The sequence below is a fragment of the Branchiostoma floridae genome, chromosome 1 (genome assembly GCF_000003815.2).
Source record: "Branchiostoma floridae strain S238N-H82 chromosome 1, Bfl_VNyyK, whole genome shotgun sequence".
NCBI lineage: Eukaryota > Metazoa > Chordata > Leptocardii > Amphioxiformes > Branchiostomatidae > Branchiostoma > Branchiostoma floridae.
Window position 1 is genome coordinate 30,049,577 of NC_049979.1, and position 7,883 is coordinate 30,057,459.

Below are 7,883 nucleotides of genomic sequence, written 5' to 3' on the forward strand. Positions count from 1 at the left end.
AGGAATGGATATGTTAAGATATATCTAAAAGTTATTCTTATTGAACGAATACCAGGCCTGCTCATTTGAGTGAGTAGAGAAAAAAAACGGGTCAAATTTTCGCTGTTTCGCTATTGTGTCGTTCGCATCTTGAGTGAATGTGTGTGTGACGGAAGGTGATGTTCATAGATTATAGTAGATTTACCATTCATTTATTCGATAACTGAGTCTGTATGGTGGAGGCCAACTATTTTGCTGACTGTTATAAAATCAGAAGAATTTTTTTTATGAAACTGCCATATGAAAGAACAAGGCTTACTATTCATAGAAACATAGCGAGTATTAGCGACACTCCCTTCAGTCATAATCCTCGTTACCTTAGCAATGTAAGACTTAGTGCCATTCTGCAAGATAACAGTGCTCAACCACACAGAGAACAAATCACTGTAGACTTTTTACGGGTGAATGAAGAGTAGTACTGATGAAGGAATGATCTTCCAGCAACCTGCTTGGGGAGATGTGCATGTGAGGATGGCCGACAGATACATCACTGGTCTGCCTTCAAGGACCCCTGGTGGATGACTGTGACCTTATTTCCCACCATCGCGTAACAAGAATTGTAGCAAGCATTATGTTGAGGTACCGCGCTATGGTGACAGTGTGCGGCATGTCAATCAATATTGTCACTTTCTTCATCACTGAGGAACCTTGATAATCTATTTTCCATGAATAAAGAGTAACATTTTGTGCATAATAAATAACATAATGTAAACTTTCTCAGCCAGGATACCACTGAAGACTGCACTGTATGGGTGCCTGTAGCATAATAAAGAGCGTAGTTTATATTTTCTGCTCTTTATATAGTTTCACTGGCCCCTTTAAATCCATAAGTGCCGTACCATTTGATGTAACTATACATGTAATGGATTTTGACTTGAAATCGGTAACGCTTAAAGATTGCTTATATTTTGAAATATGAAATTTTCTTACAACGACATAAAAAAACACGATACCATATAAAACAAAAAGGTTATAAACGTTTATGCTCACAAGAAATAAAATATACCCTGCTATGTAATTTTTTCATCTTGCTTCATGATTGAAAACGTTAGGAACTTTAAAAAGGTAATATTTTAGTTGAACACGAGAGATCACGGAAAAGTGCAACATTTCCTTATTGTTGTTAAATCTCACCCTTTTTTTATTTACAAATTGTTGACGTCTGAACGACACTCAAACCTAATGTGGTCTTTTAAATTTAATCCAATACTAGATCCAAACAAGAAAAATGTGGATCCATCATCAACTAACGAAGGTTAACTTCGGTTCAGGGACACGTATATGTAGATTATGGAAGACGTCTCAACTAATCAAATTGTTTTACTATTAATATGATTCCCTTCAATAACTTCCAATGATTAACAAGTAGTATGACCAGAGAGGGGATAGGAACGTTATTATGGACTGGTTTCTCTGGCAAATTTCACGATTTTTGACTTGCTGCGCGACCAGCCCACTCCTCTGGTAGCAAAACTCTTCTGACAATTTTTCCTCCCTATTATAGCCAGCGTAGTCACTCTGATAGAGACTACATAGTTATAAATAAATATATCTCTTATGTTTTTTTGTCACATGTGTAATAGTTATTAAATTAAACGTCTTTATTACATCCAGGGCATCTTTTATAAACGGCTTTCATAGCCACTGAACACACAACAAGTACTTTACCTTTGTGATGTAAATAGCTCTATAACCTCTAAGTAAATTTCTAGGAACATGATGTAAAAAAAGCTGTTAAAGTTTCTGATTATACTTCTCAACAACAACAAATGTACCATGTATTAACACACACACGTCTTACTTTGGAGCTATAACAAAATCGAAAAAAGACTGTAGTAGATGATTATTTAACGTTGCTTCTGAATTGTTGAAAAAAAAAGCAAAAAAACAAGAAGTTAACGTAACTTTTGCTGTTGTCCATAGAAATTAAGACGTAGGAACGTATGTAACTTCTAATATTTACGTGTAATGCATCTGTATTGTTTTGAATATTCTGTTAGAATTTGGTTGATTATTAAAATAACTTCTTTTCTACAGCTTGCATGTTGAGTAGTTGTTTTATTGTGTATATGTTGTTAGATTTTTACCACATTTCTCTCATATTCATCATTAAGAGGTACACTTAATTTTTCTGTATATCCCGTTAGATTTTACTTGGTGAGTCTACTAAACAATTATTTAAACCTTACACGTGGTGCATTTTCGTATGTTATGTTATGATTTAATTCAGTAGTTCTAACACACTTGTCTTATATATCTTGCATATGGTGCATATGTTTTGTTCTGTATGTCCCGTTTGATTTAACTTGGTGCTTCTACTACACTTTTTTTGTTTCTTGCTTGTGTCCCATTTGTTTTGGGCTTCATATTCTTTAAATTCTACTTGATTCAACTTTGATCTTTTACCATACTTCTATTTTTCTATCCTTCCTATAGTGATTTTGTGTGTTTTTGGTAATTCTGTTATATTTGCTTTAGTACTTCTACCACACTATTTAATTTTTTTTTATTTATCAAATTTTGCTTGAACTTCTACCATACTTTTCTTCGGGTGTTTTGTATATTTTGTAAAATTTTATTTGGCTCTTGTCTTTAGATTTTGCGCGCGGTACTTTAATAAAAATCTGTTATTTCAAATTTGGTATTTCTTACACACTTCTGTTTGATATCTTGCATGTGGTACATTTGTTTGTTCGTTATATCCTAAAAGCTTAAACTCGGTACTTTTACAGCAGTGTTCTTGTGGAGATCTGAATTAGGGCATTTGTGGAATATACTCCGTTACATATAAGTAGCTAACTGTACGAATTTTCTTTTTTTTATCTTGCATGTGGTACTTCAATCTCGCTTCACTTTTATCCATTGCATGTGGTAAACTTGTTTTTTTAATATTCTGTACATTAGTTGGGTACTTCTACCACGCTTGTCTTTTATTCGTCAACACGTTGTGCATTCATTTACTTTTAATATCTTTCTATTAGATTTTAGTTGGTGATTCTAAAGGACCTCTCTTTCATACTTCGCACGTGCTACACATGTTTATTTTGTAAACCCCGTTTCTTTATATTTAACCACAGTTCTTTTATATTTTACAAATAGAACATTGGTTCTGTTCTGTATATTCGATTGAATTAAATTCGTAAATTCTACTATACAATTCTTTTGTAACTTGCATGCCGTACCCTTATTTTGTAGTTTTATGTTTTCCATTTGCTTTCTTTAAACATTTTGCTCTTTTCTAGTTTTTTGTAGTTCTCGTATCACTTTTCTTTAAATATTCCTTTAGAGAAAATTGTTGTCTTTTATATCCTGCCTGTGGTGCTTTTTTTCGTTTTGTAAGTTCTGTTTGAGTAAATTTGATACTTCTTCCATCCTTCCAATTATATCTTGTAGTACACTCATTTTCTATATTCTATCAGATTAGATGTAATTATTTCAAACTTTTGTTTGGTACCTTGCTTGTGGAAGATATTTTTTGCTTTGTATTTTTCATTAGATAAAGATGGCAAGTAAACCACACTTCTCTATCATATCTTCAAGGTGGAGCATTTGTTTTGAAAATTCTGCTATTTGTTGTCTTATATTCATTCTCTTGGACATAACTGAATACTTCTACCACAATTCTCTTTTATGTCTAATGCTTTTCTTTGAATTTTAGTTCTGCTAAGTTAAGTTATAACTCTTTAAGATTTGTTTCTTTTTATTTTGTCTTAGAGCCAATTTGGTTCGTCTTGAGCATTTTTAACTTAAAATCGGTTATTCCTTCATTGGTTATCATTTTACGAACGTCGTTTTTATTTGTTAACGCATTTGGATTCTTTCGTCTATTATTTTAAATTTGATTGGGGTCTTCCACAAAAGAATTATATCCTACAAGTGCTTCATTTTTACTATTTCGTATACTCTGCAAGATTTAAGCTGGTACTTCCACCACACTTGTCTCTCACTTGTTAATGTAAGGTTTAGCTTGGTCTTTCTACCATACTTGTCTTCTATATTTTAACGTCGTGCGTTTTTTTATGTTTTGTATATTATGTTAGATTTAAGATCGTTCTGTTTTATTATATGTATGCTACTAGATTTTTTTATAACATTTACCCGATTTGAATATCTTGTTACAATCAACTTGGCACTTTTACACACTTCCAATGTTATCTTAAACTACTTTTAACGTACACTGTGATGTACACTATGATAATAAATAAGTCTTTCATCGCTATTTATTACAAAGCACGTAACCATCGTAAACTACGACTATTTGGGTCAACAATGACTTTACTCAAAATTTCACAAAACGGACGTGAATCAGTCAGAATTTAATACATGATACTCGGGAAATTGGGATAGTAAAGATGTGAATTGTCGAACCTTCTAGTCGTTCTTACGTTCAAGGATTTGGTTGTTTGCCATAATGATTTAAAACCTCCCTTTCCATCTTTCACAGTTCGCTGCACAGTACAAGGCTCGGCGAGTTAAAAGACGCTCATAGTCTGCTGAACTACCAACAAAGCACGAATCAACACAATAGATCCCTTAGTCAAGCTTTTCTGTGACGCAGATGTTGACCTTTCTTTAAGCGTTTGTCGCATGGAAAGCCTCCTCCTTGATTTGTCGTCCTACTAATGATGATAGATGAACTGTCATTAAGAAATTATTCAGACTATAATTCTACCCCCAAAGCTCAGTTCGCTCCAAATGAATTGTGATCAGCGGACAAAAGGAAAATGGGAAGGATATATAAGGAAAAGAAGGCAGTTGTGAGATGAAACGTTAGTATACCTACCAGATGTAAATGATATGTTACATTGTCTCAGTGAAAATGTTAAGTGGCTGACCTTAGGTCACGGCCGCGCAGGTTAATTGTCACCTCGCCCCAAAGCTCAGCTCGCTCCAAATGAATTGTGATCAGCGGAAAAAATAAGGAAAAGAAGGCAGTTATGAGATGAACGGTTAGTATACCTACCAGATGTACATGATATGTTACATTGTCTCAGTGAAAACGTGAAGTGCTTGACCTTAGGTCATGGCCGCGCTGGATAATTGTCACCTCGCCGCCGGCGTCTTTCAAAGTGACCTGTGGATCATATGGGATGGGGGAGGTTTCTTTGTGATCATGGTGAGGCACCGAGCTGTTCGCATGGATGGATCAACACAATGACCCTGTGTCCTAGCCTTTACATTTAGAAATTTTCGCCTAAAATAATGGCAGGATTAAACTTACTGCTGTAGTGTTATTTGGGAGTTAATGCTCATAACCATCTTTTTTTTTAAGTGTATAAATATACAGCAATTTCGCAGCTTAAGTCTAAAACTAGCCATCAGATTATGACTTTAGATCAGATAACTGGGCGTGGTGTAACTTCATAATTACACTCATCAGAAAGAAGCGTCACAGAAAAGTACAAGGCCACCAACCGTCACACTACACTAGTTACTCTGTCGTTCACCACGGAGCACACTGCTTCGAACTGCTTAAATGTATGGAATACCCTTGTTTTTAAGGTGGGTTCTTCTCATTATTTCTTTACAGCTTAATTGCAAAAAAACACGGGTCACCAAAATAGCTTTTTTTTTAATGTACGTTCTAAAAGTAAGATGGTGCTGTGATCCATTCACTCCATTAACAGGTTTCCTGTGTTTTACATCGTCAATTTACAACAATGAACTCTGAAGCAACGTCCTACTTTGAACATCGATTTAGTACGCTAAACTAAGTTAACCATGTATAGCAGTACTGCCATACTAACTTACCATGGCGTGCTAATTGTGAATGATATATACTGGTACAGAAAAAAAAATAAGTATAGGTTATATTAGGTTCTTTTTAAAAACGGGTCTCTTTGGCAGCCCCCTCCTTTTTCGGCTTACAACGGTGAACTGACATTAAACATCGCATTTATATGTCGATTTACGCCGCTGAGCAAGCTTAAGTTCAAACAATTTTTACCATGTTCAGTCACGGTGACGCGGGGTGACGGGAGGATGTGTGTTACTAGCCTAGCCTAATCACATTACATTCAGATCAAAAGGAAACGGCGGACTTTTAAAAACAAGCTACCATTTATTTTCGTCCCAGACGGCAATTACTTTAAGTACTCTTATGTCAATCTTTGCGCCTAGTATTGTTTTTATTTAAGGTTATCTTAGGTACTTTAAAAAAGTCATTTTGACAATGCCCGCCGCTGCCAACAGTGGACTAAGATGAAATGTACAAGTAGACAACCACGTTTATTGACAATAAGAAATAGCACGGAGGTGGAGGGAGGGTGGAGGGTGTGTGTTACTAACCTAACCGAATCACATTACATTTAGATTTGAAGGAAACGAAGGACCATCAAAGGTAAGTCATTACTTATTTTCGTCCTAGACCACATTTACTATAAGTCATCACTAGTTTATCACTACGGATAGTGTTGCTTTTCCGTTAAGGTTTTCTTAGGTACTTAAAAACAATCCTTTTCTTTTGTCAAAAGTGAACTGATATGAATTGTACAAGTATTCTACCACGTTCTGTTACAATGATAAATAGCATGGTGGGAGGGTGAGTGTTACTAACCTAACCTAGCTAATCACATTGTTACCATCAAAGGCAAACTTTTATTCATTATTGTCCCAAAGCAAATTTGCTATCAGTTATGAAATATTTTTCCCAAAGGCTAGAATAGTTGTTTTTCGTTTAGGTTTTCTTAGTTACTTAAAAAAAAAGTCTTTTTGGCAGTCTCTTCCTTTGTCAACTTAAAACAGTGAACTTAAATGAAACAGGGCACTGCTTAATAGATTTAAGATGATCATGATAATCTAATTCTAACTATGGTCACATTGCATCTATATTTGAATTAATAACATTTAGATGTAAAGGAAACGGTGAACTTTCAAAGACAAGATATCATTTATTTTGGTCCAAGACCACATTTACTACATTTCCTCACTTGCTAATCCCTATGGCTACTGTTGTTTTCCAGTTAAGGTTATATTAGATACTTAAAAAACTGTCTTGATGGCAGTTCTCTCTTTTGTTTAATAAGAACAGTGGATTAAGATGAAATGTAAAAATATGCAACCACGTTTATTGACAATAACAAATAGCACTGAGGAGGGTGGAGGGTGCGTGTAACTTACCTTATCTAATCACGTTACATTTACATTTACATTTACTGTATATATACAATACCTACACATAGTATTGTTTTCCAGTTAAGGTTATCTTAGGTACTGTGTGTCTATCGTAGGTGATATAGTCGTAGTCATTTGCATTTTCTATTTACATTTTTTTACTCATGTTTGGGCTTGTAGTGCGACAAATTCGTTACTATTTAGGGTTTACGTGTCCAATACAAATCTTGCAAAGCTAGATATTTCACCGGTCTAAATGCCCTCTAGCGGGGTTTCTTCGTAGTACAGTGGAACTTTGAGGTGTAGCTTCTTGGTACACACTAGTATTGCTTTTTTGAGAGGCGAAATTTTGGGATAATGAAGAAATTTTACATTTGTTAGCCTTAGTGAATTTGTGTATTGTATTAACATAAGTTTGGTAAAGGCAGTTGTTTTAATTGTTGTTCTATTCTATATTCATTGCATTGACGGGTCTTAACAATTTTCAATGCAAGAGTGTGTTTATTTCCCATCTCAACAGTTTCCTTCCTTTTATAGTGACCATGAGAACACCCCTTACATAGTTTCCTAATATGGGCGTTGCCTGTCTTTAAAGCATCATTCTCTTTTATGAGGTGAGAACAGTTTTTATTCCGCAAAGATTTTCTGACATCATATATTCACTTTGTCTGTCAGTAAAGCTTAATTTGTTCTTCTCAGGCAAGAAGAGCCTTTTTTTACGCAAAGACATC

The 7,883-nt window shown here is 34.7% G+C and overlaps 1 protein-coding gene across 1 annotated transcript in view; it reads left to right on the top strand.

Annotated features, from left to right (window-relative positions):
- Positions 1–4,855: 4,855 nt before the first annotated feature.
- The window catches only part of LOC118430518 (NXPE family member 3-like), a 78,899-nt gene continuing 75,871 nt past the window's right edge, over positions 4,856–7,883 (top strand). The window contains exon 1 of the mRNA XM_035841443.1: positions 4,856–5,541. The gene's annotated coding sequence lies outside the window, so the exon portion shown is untranslated. The remainder of the gene's footprint in view (positions 5,542–7,883) is intronic.